General features: G+C 45.2%; 1 protein-coding gene across 8 annotated transcripts in view; it reads left to right on the top strand.

The window, feature by feature from the left end:
- The window catches only part of LOC131432429 (ribosomal protein S6 kinase 2 beta), an 85,365-nt gene that overhangs the window by 66,729 nt on the left and 3,765 nt on the right, over positions 1 to 14,871 (top strand). The window lies entirely within an intron of this gene.

The raw sequence follows: 14,871 nt of genomic DNA, 5'->3' as shown, positions 1-14,871 counted from the left end.
GCGCCTATCGTTGTTGTGAAAAAACCAGGTGGAAAAGTTCGAATTTGTGCAGACTATTCGACCGGTCTGAATGCTGTTTTAGAACCACACCATTACCCTCTTCCAACACCCGATGACATCTTCAGCAAATTAGCGGGTAGTGAGGTTTTTAGTGTCATTGATTTGTCCGACGCTTACTTACAAGTTGAAGTTGATGATGAATCGAAAAAGCTTCTGACAATTAACACTCATCGTGGATTGTACCGTTTCAATCGATTGGCTCCTGGAGTAAAATCTGCACCTGGCGCATTCCAGCAGCTAATGAGTAGTTTGATTGCAGACATCAATGGAGTTGAATCTTTCCTGGACGATTTCATTATACACACTACGACCGATGCTGAACACGAGCGAACGCTGAATGCTTTGTTTAGTCGACTTCAACAGTTTGGATTCCGTCTACGGTTGGAAAAGTGTAATTTTGGCCAATCCAGTATCAAGTTCATTGGTCATATAATTGATGCAAAGGGTATTCGACCAGATCCAGCAAAAATCAGTGCTATTGTGCAGATGCCCTGTCCCACCGATGTTAGTCAGATTAGATCGTTTTTGGGAGCTGTCAACTTTTACGGTAAATTTGTCAGAGAAATGCACAAATTACGAAGACCCCTGGACAATTTACTAAAAAAAGACAATCCGTTTGTTTGGAGTCAACAGTGTCAAGAAGCTTTCATCAACATCAAGAAAGTACTTCAATCGGATCTCCTACTTACTCATTATAACCCTGCTCTAAACATTGTCGTTGCTGGTGATGCCTCAAAGACAGGAATTGGTGCCGTTATCATGCATCAGTTTCCTGATGGTCAAATGAAAGCCGTTGCTCATGCATCAAGAACACTTACGCAAGCGGAACAAAATTACAGTCAAATCGAAAAAGAAGCGCTAGCTCTGGTATTTGCCGTAACCAAATTTCGTCGGATGCTACTGGGTCGTCAATTCAAGCTTCAAACCGATCATCAACCGCTTCTGAAAGTGTTTGGATCGAAAAAGGGAATTCCACTGCACACAGCGAATCGTCTCCAGAGATGGGCACTAACATTACTTGGATTTGATTTCAAAGTGGAATACATTCCTACTGACCAATTCGGACATGCAGACGTTCTCTCCCGATTAATCAATAATCATGCAAAACCAGATGAAGAATGTGTTATTGCGTCAATATGCATCGAAGAAGATATGAACACCACTTTGGGTGACACGTTTCAGAATCTTCCAGTCACGTTCGAAATGGTTCATTCAGCCACAAATAAAGACAAAATTTTGCAACAGGTGATTCAATACATCCAGAGAGGTTGGCCGTCTGTGAAACAAATTACTGAACCGAACCTCAGGATATTCTGTTCACGACAAGAATCTCTCACAATCGTCAAGGGTTGTATCATGTTCCATGATCGAATTATAATTCCAGCTGTGTTTCGTACTCGGATTCTGAAACAAATACACCGTGGTCATCCTGGAATAGAGCGCATGAAATCAGTTGCTCGTGGTATTGTTTACTGGCCTGGGATTGACGAAGAAATCCAGAACTTTGTTCGACGTTGCTCTATATGTGCCAGTTCAGCTAAATCACCACCACAGGTTCAGCCTCAGCCCTGGCCGAAAGCAGATGGTCCATGGAAACGAATTCATTTGGACTATGCAGGTCCTATTGAGGGAATGTATTACCTGGTTATTATTGATTCTTTCAGCAAATGGCCAGAAATTTTCAAACGCGCTCGATGACGACGTTTTCTACAATTGGATTTTTAAATGAAACATTCGCAAGGTATGGAATTCCCGACACAATCGTCTCGGATAATGGAACTCAGTTCTGTAGCAGTCAATTTAAACAGTTCTGTGAGCTTTCCGGTATAATACACATTCGCACCGCACCCTATCATCCACAATCAAACGGACAGGCGGAGCGTTTTGTGGATACTCTCAAGCGTTCACTGAAGAAAATTGCAAAAGGGGAGAATATACCATCATCTGATGCTCTACAAACGTTTCTTCAAGTATATCGATCAACACCATGTATCAGTCTGGAAGGGAAATCTCCGGCAGAAATCATGTTAGGTCGACCAATGAAGACTAGACTCGATTTGTTGCGATGTACAACGTTTCAACAAGTTAGTCCATCACCAGTCGCATATCCTCAACGATCATCATCCTTCACAGTTGGTGCGCTTGTGTATGCTAAGGTGTACACAAATGCAAGTAATTGGAACTGGAATCCTGGAAAAATCATTGAAGTTATAGGAAAAGTGAATTTTAATGTTCTCTTGGATCAAGCCTCATGTCGTCGGAAACTCATTCGTACTCATGCAAATCAATTACGACTTATGTCGTTTTCGTTTTTAAATTGCACTACACCGGTGTAGCGAAAGGTGCACTGAATCCGTTCGTTTTTGCCAATTGCACTACACCAGTGCTACACTTTTTCTGCACCGATACCACTGGTGTAGCACTCATCAAAAGTTTGGTGTAGCTCTGTGCAATGGAATCGTTTATTGTAGTCAATGGTTACTGTTTATGTTTTCGTCAGTTTTGTTCGTTTATTCATGCCTCAGTGTAGCACTGCACCGGTGTAGTGCAAATTAAAAACGAAAACGCCATTAGATTCAATGGTGAACAACAATTTACAAATCAAGTTCAATTATCTCTAGAAGAATTAATTCACGATTTTGGATTGCCCGTTCCTACTCAAAGAAGCTGTATTCAAGAACCAGTCGAAAATTCCAGATCAAATCAAGGATGTTCATCTAACAGCCTAAATGATACCATGAGAGCAACTACACCACCTTATTCGACTTCGACGCCGATAAATTTTCAACAAGCTAATCCTACTGTCAGGCCTACCAGATCCTCCAAACCTCCCAGACGTTTAGAAGACTACATTCGATACTGAATTAAAGGGGGAGATGTTACATACAGAGAGGATAATCAAGTATGCCGTGATTGAAAGAATATCGAAGCTGACAGCGAGGAAAGAAAAATTATTCATTCTGTTACATGTTCTCGTTAAAACAAGACGCAATTATACGATTAAGCATTTTGCCATCTTTTATTCGTATGTAACACATACGATAACAATGGATGAACGGTAAATCAAGTTCATCTTTGACGTTTGACGTACACATACCACCACCAGTGTATCATGGAATACTGCGGAATGAGATGGAATATTGTGGAAATAATATAGACTGAACATGTGAGTAAAGCTGTCAAACAATGTTCATCCAGTTTATTTTGTGAAGTTGTATCACTTTCGGGTGGGGCCTGAAGGATGAGGTGATATGAAAGTGAAGTGTAAGTGAAAGAGAATGCAAGAACAGTAATAAAGGCCACCGTTACATCTCAGGCTTAACGATCGACCAATATTAAAGATATAAGTAGTTAGAATCTATTAGAATAAAAATAGTATCTCAATGTTACGATAGTTACTTGTGGAATGCATGTGTTGATATGTGTATATGTATGTATGTGTTAATGTATGTATGTATATATGTATGTGAGAATGTATGTATGTATCTATGTTTTTTTTTTTTTTTTTTTTTTTTTTTACAAGGTGAAATGCATTTACGCACGGAGTGTGGGACTCTCCACAGGACTACCCAACTGTTGATTGGAACTACCCACTAAAACACCTTGGATCTCCAACCCTACCTCCCCGGCACCACCGCTAGGTATTACTTCGGGGTGGAAGGCTATTGGTGCTCACAGCACCCTCCCCAGATTTATGCAGAATGGGGATCAGCATCCTGCTCTCGAGGGATCGACCAGTTGGATGACGAGGTCGGTCCAGTGATGCCGGCTGGAGGGTAACTTCCGGTTCACTGGCGCCTCGACGACCCAAAACTGATACTACGTCGCGGAACTACTCGACTAGTCTCCGCCAAAAGATCTAGTCTACACCGACGGAGGGTTCCCCGACGAGGGAAGTCCTCCCGAACCGACGCTTACGGTACGCGTCTACGACCCGACCGAAAGGATGCCTAAGTCGATCCAATGATTCCGGTTGGAGCGTGGCTTCCGGTTCACTGGCGCTCAGACGATCCTATCGGTATCACGCGACGATCTACTCATCTAGTCCCCGACAAAGGATCTAGACTACTCCGACGGAGATTTCCCCGGCGAGGGAGAATCTCCCGACACCGAGTCTCTTACACCACACGGGACACCCGATGGAGTGCCGAGGTCGGTCCCGCGATTCCGGTTGGAGCATGGCTTCCGGTTCGCTGGCGCCTCGACGACTCGAATCGGTGTTGTGGCGGCTACTCGACTAGCCCCCGCCGAAGGATCTAGCCTACACCGACGGAGGGTTCCCCGACGAAGGAGGCCCTCCCGAAACCGACGCTTTCGATTCCCGTCAACGCCCGACCGAGAGGATGCCTGGGTCGGTCCAGTGATTCCGGTTGGAGGATAGCTTCCGGTTCACTGGCGCCCTGACGATCCTAGCAGTTTTACGTACTACTCGTCTAGTCCCCGACGATGGATCTAGACTACTCCGACGAAGAGCTTCCCGACGAAGAAGGTTCTCCCGGACCGACGTTTATTCGCTGATCCCTCTTGAGCCTACTACGGTACGCGTTGATCCGCACTCCATTTCCGCTGCAATATGCCCGCAATTTGGGATGCCGCGGTCGACACTGCGTTCCAGTTCTCTACGCAGTGGCACATTCTCTGGATCAGGTTTTCCGGTGTGGTGTCCCTGCCGCATGCCTCCAGTAGATCACTCCTTTGAGCCGCGAAACGGGAACATGCGAACAAGACGTGTTCAGCCGTCTCAATCTCGTCTGGGCAGCCAGGACATACAGGGGATGTCGCGTGGCCGAACCTGTGGAGGTACCATCTGAAGCACCCGTGGCCTGTGAGGAATTGCGTCAGGCCGAAGTTCACTTCTCCGTGAGGTCTATCTAACCAGCTCGAGACCCTAGGTATGAGCCGATGTGTCCACCTGCCCTTGGTTGAGCTGTCCCACTCTTGTTGCCATCTGCGTAGAGAAGCGGCTTTGGAGGCCCTACGGGCGTTCCTGTCTCCTCGCATGCTGTAGCGCTCCGCGTCTTCCTTCACTATCAGACCGATAGGCATCATACTTGCAACCACGCAGGCCGCATCCCTCGATACAGTGCGGTATGCACTGATTACGCGAAGACACATCAGTCTATGCGTACTCTCCAGCATCTGTGCGTTGCGTTCCACATTTAGTGCCGACGCCCATACCGGGCTGCCGTACCTGAGGATCGAAACTGCCACTCCTGCCAGTAACCTTCGTTTACTGGAGCGCACAGGCGAGCTGTTGGCCATCAAACGGGAGAGCGCCGCGATCGCTGTTGATGCGCGCTTGCAGGCGTATTCAACGTGCTTGCTGAAACTGAGTTTGTCGTCAAGCATCACACCCAATTGCTTCAGTGATCTCTTGGAGGGGATCACGCAATCTCCGGCATGTACCAGCGCCTCCTGTTCCGATTTGCGGTTGTTTACCACCATCACCTCTGTTTTGTGGTGCGCGAGTTGCAGTTTCCTGCTACGCAGCCAGTCCTCCACCAAGCAAATTGAGTGTGATGCACTCAGTTCGACCTCTTCGATGGATTCGCCGTAGACTGTCAGCGTGACGTCGTCCGCGAACCCGACTATCTTGACACCCGGAGGGAGCCTCAACCTCAGTACTCCATCGTACATTATATTCCACAGGATCGGGCCCAAGATAGATCCCTGTGGTACTCCAGCCGTGATTGGAGTGCTACGTGTGTCTTCGTCGGTCTCGTAGAGCAATACTCGGTTCTGGAAGTAGCTTTCCAGAATCTTGTACAGCCCTTCCGGTACTCCTAGTCGAAGTAGGGAATCAGCAATGTCTGCCCAGCAAGCACTATTGAACGCGTTCTTGACGTCTAGCGTTACTACCGCACAGTAGCGGATCCCTCGTCGTTTGCGCTGTATAGCTACCTCCGCCGTGGTTACCACCGATGTTATGGCGTCCACCGTCGACCTGCCTGTGCGGAACCCGTACTGTTGACCGGACAGTCCTCCTGCCTCCTCTATGAAGGGGGCTAGCCTGTTGAGGATGATTTTCTCAAGGAGCTTACCCACAGTGTCTATCAGACAGATTGGTCTATACGCCGAAGGATCCCCTGGGGGTTTCCCAGGTTTCGGTAATAGTACCAACCTTTGTCTTTTCCAAATGTCTGGGAACATACGCTCGTCCAGACATCTCTGTATGACCTCCCTGAACATGTCCGGTTTTGTCATTATAGCCGCCTTTAGAGCCACGTTCGGGATACCGTCTGGCCCCGGGGCTTTCTTTGCATCGAGCGATCTCGCCGCAGTGAGCAACTCCTCGTTCGTCACCTTTACGACTTCATTCGCTGGTAGCGGAGCTGGCTGCCAGGGGGACGTGTCGTGGTGGGGAAAGAGAACCGATATGATTTCCTTCAACCTCGCCGGACTACGTTCAGGGGGTGCTAGCGCCCCTCTCGTTTTGGCCATCACCATCCTGTAGGCATCGCCCCATGGGTTGGAGTTGGCTCCCTCGCATAGCTTGTCGAAACAGGCTCTTTTGCTTGCGCTAATGGCCTTGTTTAGTGCTAGCTTCGCCGCTTTGAACGCCGTGTTCCTCTCCATCCTCATCTCCGCTGATCGAGCTCTTTGCATCCTTCTTCTAGCCCTGAGGCAGGATGCGCGAAGGCGTGCAATTTGCTCGTTCCACCAGTAGACCGGTGGTCTATTGGTCCTCGGTTGAGCCTTTCTAGGCATGGTCGCGTCACACGCCCGTGACAAGATAGCGACCAACTCGTCCCCTCTCAGGTTCGCGTTGTGCTCCTCTAATCCGAGGGCAGCGCAAAACGTTTCGCGGTCGAAGTTAGCCACCTTCCACGCTAGAGTTTTGGGAGTATTTCTCCTCCTTGTGCTTCTCGCCAATTGGCCGATCGTGTAGCGAATGGCTAGATGGTCGCTATGGGTGTAGCCATCATCAACTCTCCAGTTAAGATCTCCAGCTAGGCCGGGACTACAGAAAGTCAGGTCGATAAACGACTCGACTCCATTCCGCTGGAAGGTACTTTTCAGTCCATCATTCGCTAACACGACGTCCAACTTGGCGAGGGCCTCCAGTAACGTCTGTCCTCTCCTATTGGTGAAGCGGCTGCCCCAAGCCGTTGCCCAGGCGTTGAAGTCTCCGGCTATCACCACCGGCTTCCGACCCACCAGGTCTGCGGTCAACATGTCGACCATCCGAGTGAACTGGTCTATTGACCATCTCGGTGGTGCGTAGCAGCTACAATAGTAAACTCCGTTTACCTTAGCTATGGCTACACCCTCCGCTTGTGTTTTCACCACCTCTTGCACTGGGTATCGACCAGTCGTCAAGATCGCCACCGTCTTGGCTTCGTCAGACACCCAGTTCCCGTTATCTACCGGTGTGTGATAGGGATCCGAAAGAATCGCGACATCAATGCTCCATTCCGTCACTGACTGGTGCAGCAATTGCTGGCCAGCTGCACAGTGATTTAGGTTCAGCTGTACTACTTGCATGCTGTTTTACTCCCTCCACTTGTTGAGCAAGTAGGTCCGCCCATGACGTGGTTTGTGGCCTTCTTCTTGCTCGCGCATAGCATGCAACGTGGCGTTCTTTCGCATGCATACGCCTTGTGCCCCTCGCCGCCGCAACGCTTGCAGAGGTTGCTCCGGTCTGGGCCTTTGCAATTCCACGACTTGTGGCCAGGTTCGAAACACCTGAAGCACATGTCGACCACCGGCGGTTGGTAAGCGGTCACTGGGCATACCGACCATCCGACCTTTAGCCTGCCCACTTTGAGGACCTTATTGGCATCCGTGGCCGATAGCTTAAATGTAGCTATCTGGGTGCCCTGTGGTCCTTTCCTCATGCGGATGGATTCCCGTGAGACATCCACACCTCCTTGCTCCTTGATGGCCATGGCAAGTTCTTCTGCGGTGGCGATTTCGTCCAACCGTTTGCACTGGAGTGCAACCTCGTTACGTAGGGCTCTAACTTCGGCCGTATCGCCCAGGACTTGTTGGGCAAGCGCAACAAGCTCCGTTCCGCCATGAGCTCCCTTTTTAAGCTCGAGCAGCATCTCTCCCGTCTTCGTACGACGGATGCTGCGAACCTCTTTGCCAAGCTCGGCTAGCTTTGCCTCGCTCCGCATGGCCTTGAGCACATCGGCGTACTTTTCTTTGTCGGCCTTAACCAACAAAGCCTCTCCTTTGTCCCTAGCCTTCCTCGCGGGAATGGGCCCGGCCTCTTTTGGGACCTTTTTCTTCTTCGCGACCTTCACCCATGGATTCTCGCCGGGTTCGCTTACATGGCTCGGATCCGGGGTTCGAGTGCCGAGGTTTGGGTTGAGCCCCTCGCCACGTTCCTTTGCCCCATCATTTCCGCCATGGTCTTTGCTCCTTTTGGCCTTGGGAGTCAGGCGTTTACTGCCTGGAGAATCCCTGGCGCGTTTCCGGCGCTGTTTATTCCGCTCAATCGTGAGCCGGAGCGCATAGTCGACCGCCTCCTGTTTTTTGTCGGTATCGAAGGTGAAGGGCTCTGTTTGAGAACACTTCTCCGACTTTCCGCCACCCTCTAGCCGCACTATCAACACCTCTTGGTCCCTTTTAGCTACGTTCACGGCCTTACGTAGCTTCAGCAGGTTCGCCTTCAGCTCCTTGCTGATGTTGGATTTCTCCTGCGCGAATTCAATAATCGCGTCGAGTTGTTCTATGACCGCTGTCATACTCGGCTTGATTATTTCCTTCCCTTGCTCCTGGGACTCAGGCTGGTTCGCTGGTTTGACATGGACATTGCTGTCACTCGTCTCCTCAGCTACTGCCTCGCTCTCCTCTCTCGCACCCGTTCTGGATGGAGATCTCCTCAAACCCCCTCTTGCGAAAGGGTTTACCTCCTTACTCGACGTCGATGTTGTTGATGTAAAGCTCATTTTATATGGGTCCCCCTTATGGCTACCGTCAAACCCAGCCGAAAGTAGTCGCTATCATGATCCCATGGTTACCTATGCGGTGCAGTGAGGCCATGCGAGGGTTGGCTTTACGCTCAGAGCCGGATCAGCGCAAATCAGGAAAAGGGCATCTGAACCTACTTCCACCCAGTCATCCCAACCGGGTGGCTGAAAGTGAGACGGCGTGCCATAAGGCCTGCCACGGTTTTATGGGACGGAAGGCAGCTGCGGCATTAGCCTACTCGCCATTTCAAGCCGGTTCCACCCTGCTTTACTGAAGGAGTAGAATACCGCAGCTGTCAGCCCTAGTTTCTCTATATATTCCGATCTACCGTATCGTATCCATGGATGGTATGGTAGCCAGTATGCCATAGTTAGGACCTCACTGGCGTTAGTCCTAACGTGCCGAGTCGGCACTCCCGTTGGGCTTGTGCACTTTGAGCGGCACACGATCGCTTTGGTAGGACTTGCTTGCGGATACATGCAGCTTTTTGTAGGGGATTAGCAGAGCCCACTGCCAAACCCCACCGCATCCTAGGCAAGCCCTACAACTCGCAGTTGCCGGGGGAGGGGTCGTCAAGCCCTTAGACATAGTCCCTGCTGCCCCGTGTATGTATCTATGTATGCATGTATGTATGTACTGCACCCAAGACTGGTGCTACGTCGCGAAACTACTCGACTAGGCACCGCCAAGGGTCTAACCGACGAAGAGTTCTCCGGAAGATCTCCCAAAATAGACGCTTCCGGTACCCGTCAACGACCCGACCGAGAGGATGCCTGGATAGATTCTGTGATTCCGGTTGGAGGATGGCTTCTGGTTCACTGGCGCCCCACGATCCCAACGGTGCTACGTCGCGATCTACTCGTCTAGCCCTCGGACGGAAATCGGAATATTTTTATAGTATCTAAGGACCTCTTAGTAGAATCTAAGATGATAAAAATCGGTTGAGCCATCTTCTAAAAATCGTAAAAATCGGCTGAGCCATCTTGACTTTATTTTCACCTTTTTGGTGCACATCACCCTGTCATTCCGGAACCGAAGGTCGAATCTAAATGAAATTCAATAAGAGAACGGCTCATGCCTGCCAAAAAGTTTTGGTAGAAGAATTCGAAGAAACAATAATAGCTTTTTCAGATGATATTCGGAGCGGTTGCACTCTGGGATGTGCAGCACATATCGTTCGACAACAGTGGATGCAAGAATTGTTCACTTGGGTATGCTAAATCCGCTTTTTCCATTTCGATTTTCCAGATGATGGATTCGTCGAGGAGAGTGTTTCATTGTTGTTAATGGCTGCCAGTAGTATTAGGATTATTTTGGGTCGGTTTACAAAAAGTGCAGCGTTTTGGAGATATTGGCATGTAGCCATCTGATTGTCGTAGGTAACAAATGATTCACTCTGAAACCTTGTGTCCTAACCGAAAGTCACTTAAGATGGTATAGTCTTCTTTAAGCGCATGCGTAACAAACGTACGCATTTCAGAATATCGGGGAAAAAGTTCTTCAACAAATCCTTTTCGATAGAAAAAATCGAACTTCTGTCGCATTGTCCTTCATATAAACTGGTATGTTGTCCTTGACGTCCACAAAGTGAACATTGTTATCTTTAGCGAATTAAATAGCTTGAATCTCTCTGTAGAACTGGATTTTACTACGGATAATATTCGTCGTATTTGCAGCATTGAAGCAAATGGAGGTTAAGGTCAAGATGCATTTTCTTCTTGAATAAACCTTCAAGTTCTCGTATCAAATGCCTAATATTTTGCACTGCATAAATTCAAAAATAATTGATTTTTTTGTCGTGGTGTATGCGATGCCGGTTGCTTTTGTTCATTTGGTTTGCTTATTTCGAAATCGTCTTATTGTCCACGACACAAGACGGTACTTGTTTAGCTGACTTGAATGAGATGTTAAAGTGAACTGAAGATTTTCGTCTGTGTTGAAGAACAAGCTGGATAACGATACCTGCAGAAACACAAACTAAAAAGCAAAGAATTTCAGGGAAATTTTATTTAACGTGGAAAAACCAAGAACTTGCAAAGATGTCACATGTTCATGCCTCTCCAGTTTCTTTGCATAATTTTTGAACAAGAAAACTTCATCTCGGTGCGAATTTCTGATTGGATGAATAACAACAAAACAGACAGATACAGATGCATGCAATGGGCAGGTGTTTGATGTTAATTTTATTAAATGACTCTTAAGTATGAATCAGAAATTTTGCAAAATGTGTAAATTCATATCAATGTTTCAAAAAGTACAGTCTGTTACATAAGAGAGTGGTCACTGTTGTGAGAAAATGAAAAGACTCAACACGAAAATACTTTTGAATATTGTTTTATTAGATCAAAAACTTACATTAATAGCAAGTCCAACCCCCTTCAGCGTTATTAATGGCTTGACATTTTCGAGGAATACTTTGAGCGAAACTTTGCGCGCATTCTTCTGAAAACGATCTCCAAATTTTGTGAATTCGGCGAACAAGCTGCTTCAAATTAGGTGGTCGGTTCTTCACAAACTTCATCTTTATTTGAGCCCAAACGTTCTCAATTGGATTGGCATCTCTTCTTAGTCACGAAGGCTTGGGTCATTTTGTGACCTTTCGGGTTTGAGCACAAAAAAACTGCTTCCTAGCGCGAAGCGTACACGGTACTTATTTAGGAAAAATGCTGACATCGAATTGTAAACAATAGATAGCTGATTTATTCTCGCATTGCATGAAGGACACTACTGCCCTCTGTGTTAAAAAATGCTGATCCACTCCAATCATTCCACTTTACCGATCGCGAGTAATAGTGACCACGCTCTTATGAAACAGACTGTATATTTTACAAACAATTTGAACCGAGATCGTATTATTCCGTACATTGATGCTCATCCAACACCCAACTGCTATCAATTCTGCCCAACTGAGAAATATTACGCCTTTGATAGAAAATCAAGAAGATATGGTGGAACAATCTTGAGCGGTCTGATTCAAAATATGATGCATTCAAAGAATTGTTTGAAATTTCACTAAAATCAAAACGGAATCATTTTTTCGTTATTTTTCCTATAAAAAACCAATAAATAACATTAATTTTAAATACTCAACATTGTTATTTCATTAACATTATTGTTTCGAAATAAATCATTTTTTTTCTGCGTCCGTTAACCTAAACAGTTGTGTTTTCTGCGGGTGATAAGGAATGCATCCACACAACGGTCGGTGCTACCGACGGTGGATCACTATTGACTCTGAGAAAATATTTTTTTTCACGGACGGATCATGATATGAAGAGGCTACTGCGTTTGGTATATTCAACAATAATGTTTCGGCTTCATTTAGGCTTCAAGAACCTGCATCTGTTTATATAGCAGAGTTAGCAGCAGTTCATTATAGTTTGAGTGTAATCGTCACATTACCTCCAAACCATTATTTTCTCTTCACAGATAGTCTGAGTGCAATTGAAGCCATTCGCTCAAACGCTGCTGGCAAAAATGAACCTTTTTTCTTGGGCAAAATAAAACAGTGCCTGAACGACATATTGCATAATAATTATCAAATCACAATAGTTTGGGTCCCGGCTCATTGCTCCATTCCAGACAATGAAAAAGCCGATAGTTTAACCAAACGTGGTGCTATTGAGGGTGAAATTTATGAGAGACCAATTGCTTTCAACGAATTCTATAGCGCGTCTCACCAAAGAACACTTGCCAGCTGGCAAGCTTCTTGGGATGAAGATGATCTTGGTCGGTGGATGCACTCAATTATTTCTAAAATATCGACAAAGGCATTGTTCAGGGGACTGGATGTGAATAGGGACTTCATTCGTGTGATGTCCAGACTCATGTCCAATAACTACATGTTAGATGCACATCTCCTTCGAATTGGACTTTCCGAGACTAATCATTGTGCTTGTGGCGAAGGTTATCGCGATATTGATCATGTCGTTTGGAGTATCGTGATGTCAGATCTCAACTAATAAATTCCTTGTGTACCCAAGGTACTATATCCAATGTCCCAGTTCTTTATAATTTTATTAAGTCCATTGGAGTTACAATTTAAATTTTATTTTATGTTAGATTGTTTTCTCTTCCATGAGTTCATCCAATAGCCAGCTATCTTATATTGAATAATAGTGATAAACTGATACAAACAAACATGAAATAGTTATAAGATGATGTACAAAATGAATGTATTTGATTTAGTGTAATTTATAATAGCAAATCGCTTGATAAAAACAGTGTTTAGATTAACTAATGAATACCAAAATACTAATATGATATTCGTAATGTACTAAGTTTAAAGTACTATGTATTGTGGCCACGGCGAAGAAAAACTTATGTACATTCATAACTTTTTTTGTCGTTACGTTTGTCAAAGACGAAACGTAAAAAGTAATAGAAACGGTTATGTGCCCTAGCACAAAATTTGGCTAATTCCTAAATGACCAAACCTACATCGGCCAGAAATAGTCGAATACACGTTTTCGTTCGGCACGTCAGAAAAGACATTACACTCCGTTGCAAAACAAAAAGTGTTCTGTAAGTAGCAGAAACTTTACGTTTGCTTAGCGGTTCAAATTGAACTGCCGAGTTTAGCACTAAGCAGTTCAACTTGAACTGCTCTACACTGATGAGTCAAAGACGAAACGTAAAAAGTAATAAAAACGGTTATGTGCCCTAGCACAAAATTTGGCTAACCCCTAAATGACTTATGTATATTGCCTATGAAATAAACATATTTATGAAAAAAAAAAGTTGTAGGAAATAAATTGGAACTCTGAACCAGTCATATTTTGACCTGCAGCCTATTATTATCACCTCTATTCTGTATTTCGTTGCGAATCGGAATCGATCTAGATCGAATGTAATAATTTACATTTTTTAATGCGATCGAGTGATGCTTTTGTAAAGAAAACTCAAACTCGATCTAAATACAGAATGCAAAATTTCGTATTCGATCGTAAAATATGATTCGAACGAATTTAGAATTTAGAATTTAGAAATTTCTGTTCGAAGTTTGTTTGAAAATTACTAGGAAAGTTTAGAAGGCTGATGGTGAACATTCCGGTTTCCGAAAATATAATTATATAACATATGATCCTGTATTATGAGTTTCTTAAATCAGCAAATGATGAAATTGAACCAAGCAATGCTCAAAAAACGACCAATATGGTTTACAAGACATGAAAAAGCCATTTTGCAGAACGATAACGTCTCCTCATTCACAGCGAAAATGGTCGAAATCATAATATCTGAACTCAGATGGCCCCATCCGTCGTACTCCTCAGATTTGGATTTTTTCGACTATCAAATATCGCACGAATTTGCTGAGCAGGCTTCGACTGGTTATGATGATGTGGGAAAATGGTTCCCCAACTGAATTACTTTAAAAGATAAATAATTTATTTGACGTGAGTTGGTGAAGAGATGGCAACTACTTTGAATAAAGTATCTTACACTTATTTCTTTACAATAAACCTGTAGTTTCAAAGAAAAAACCTGGCACTACACTTAAACATGACCAAACACCCTTGTGAACCAACGGTTTGCTTAGAACAGAGTCCGTGTATTTCTTGCCATTTCTTTGCTTGAGCGATATTTTTTTCTTTCATTGAAAACACGTATTCAGTTTTTCATAATTGTCACCGAAAGCACTATAGCTAACACACTTATGTATCGAATGTCATGCAATTTTAACAGATGACATCTGGTGGGTTTGTTTTTTGAACGCTATAAGGATTATCAATTACATACATCTTCTGTCTGTCAGACCGGGGACTTATTGAACGATGTGTTAGTCACAGTCGTATTTATTAATTGGAGACAAACACTGATCTGACTAGTGCATATTTTTCAGTAGTCATGCCATGCCATAATGCTAAACGCGAACTAGTGTAATTAATTTGT

Source organism: Malaya genurostris, chromosome 2 (assembly GCF_030247185.1).
Source record: "Malaya genurostris strain Urasoe2022 chromosome 2, Malgen_1.1, whole genome shotgun sequence".
NCBI classification, from domain to species: Eukaryota; Metazoa; Arthropoda; class Insecta; order Diptera; family Culicidae; genus Malaya; species Malaya genurostris.
This window is presented reverse-complemented; position numbering and strand designations above follow the sequence as displayed.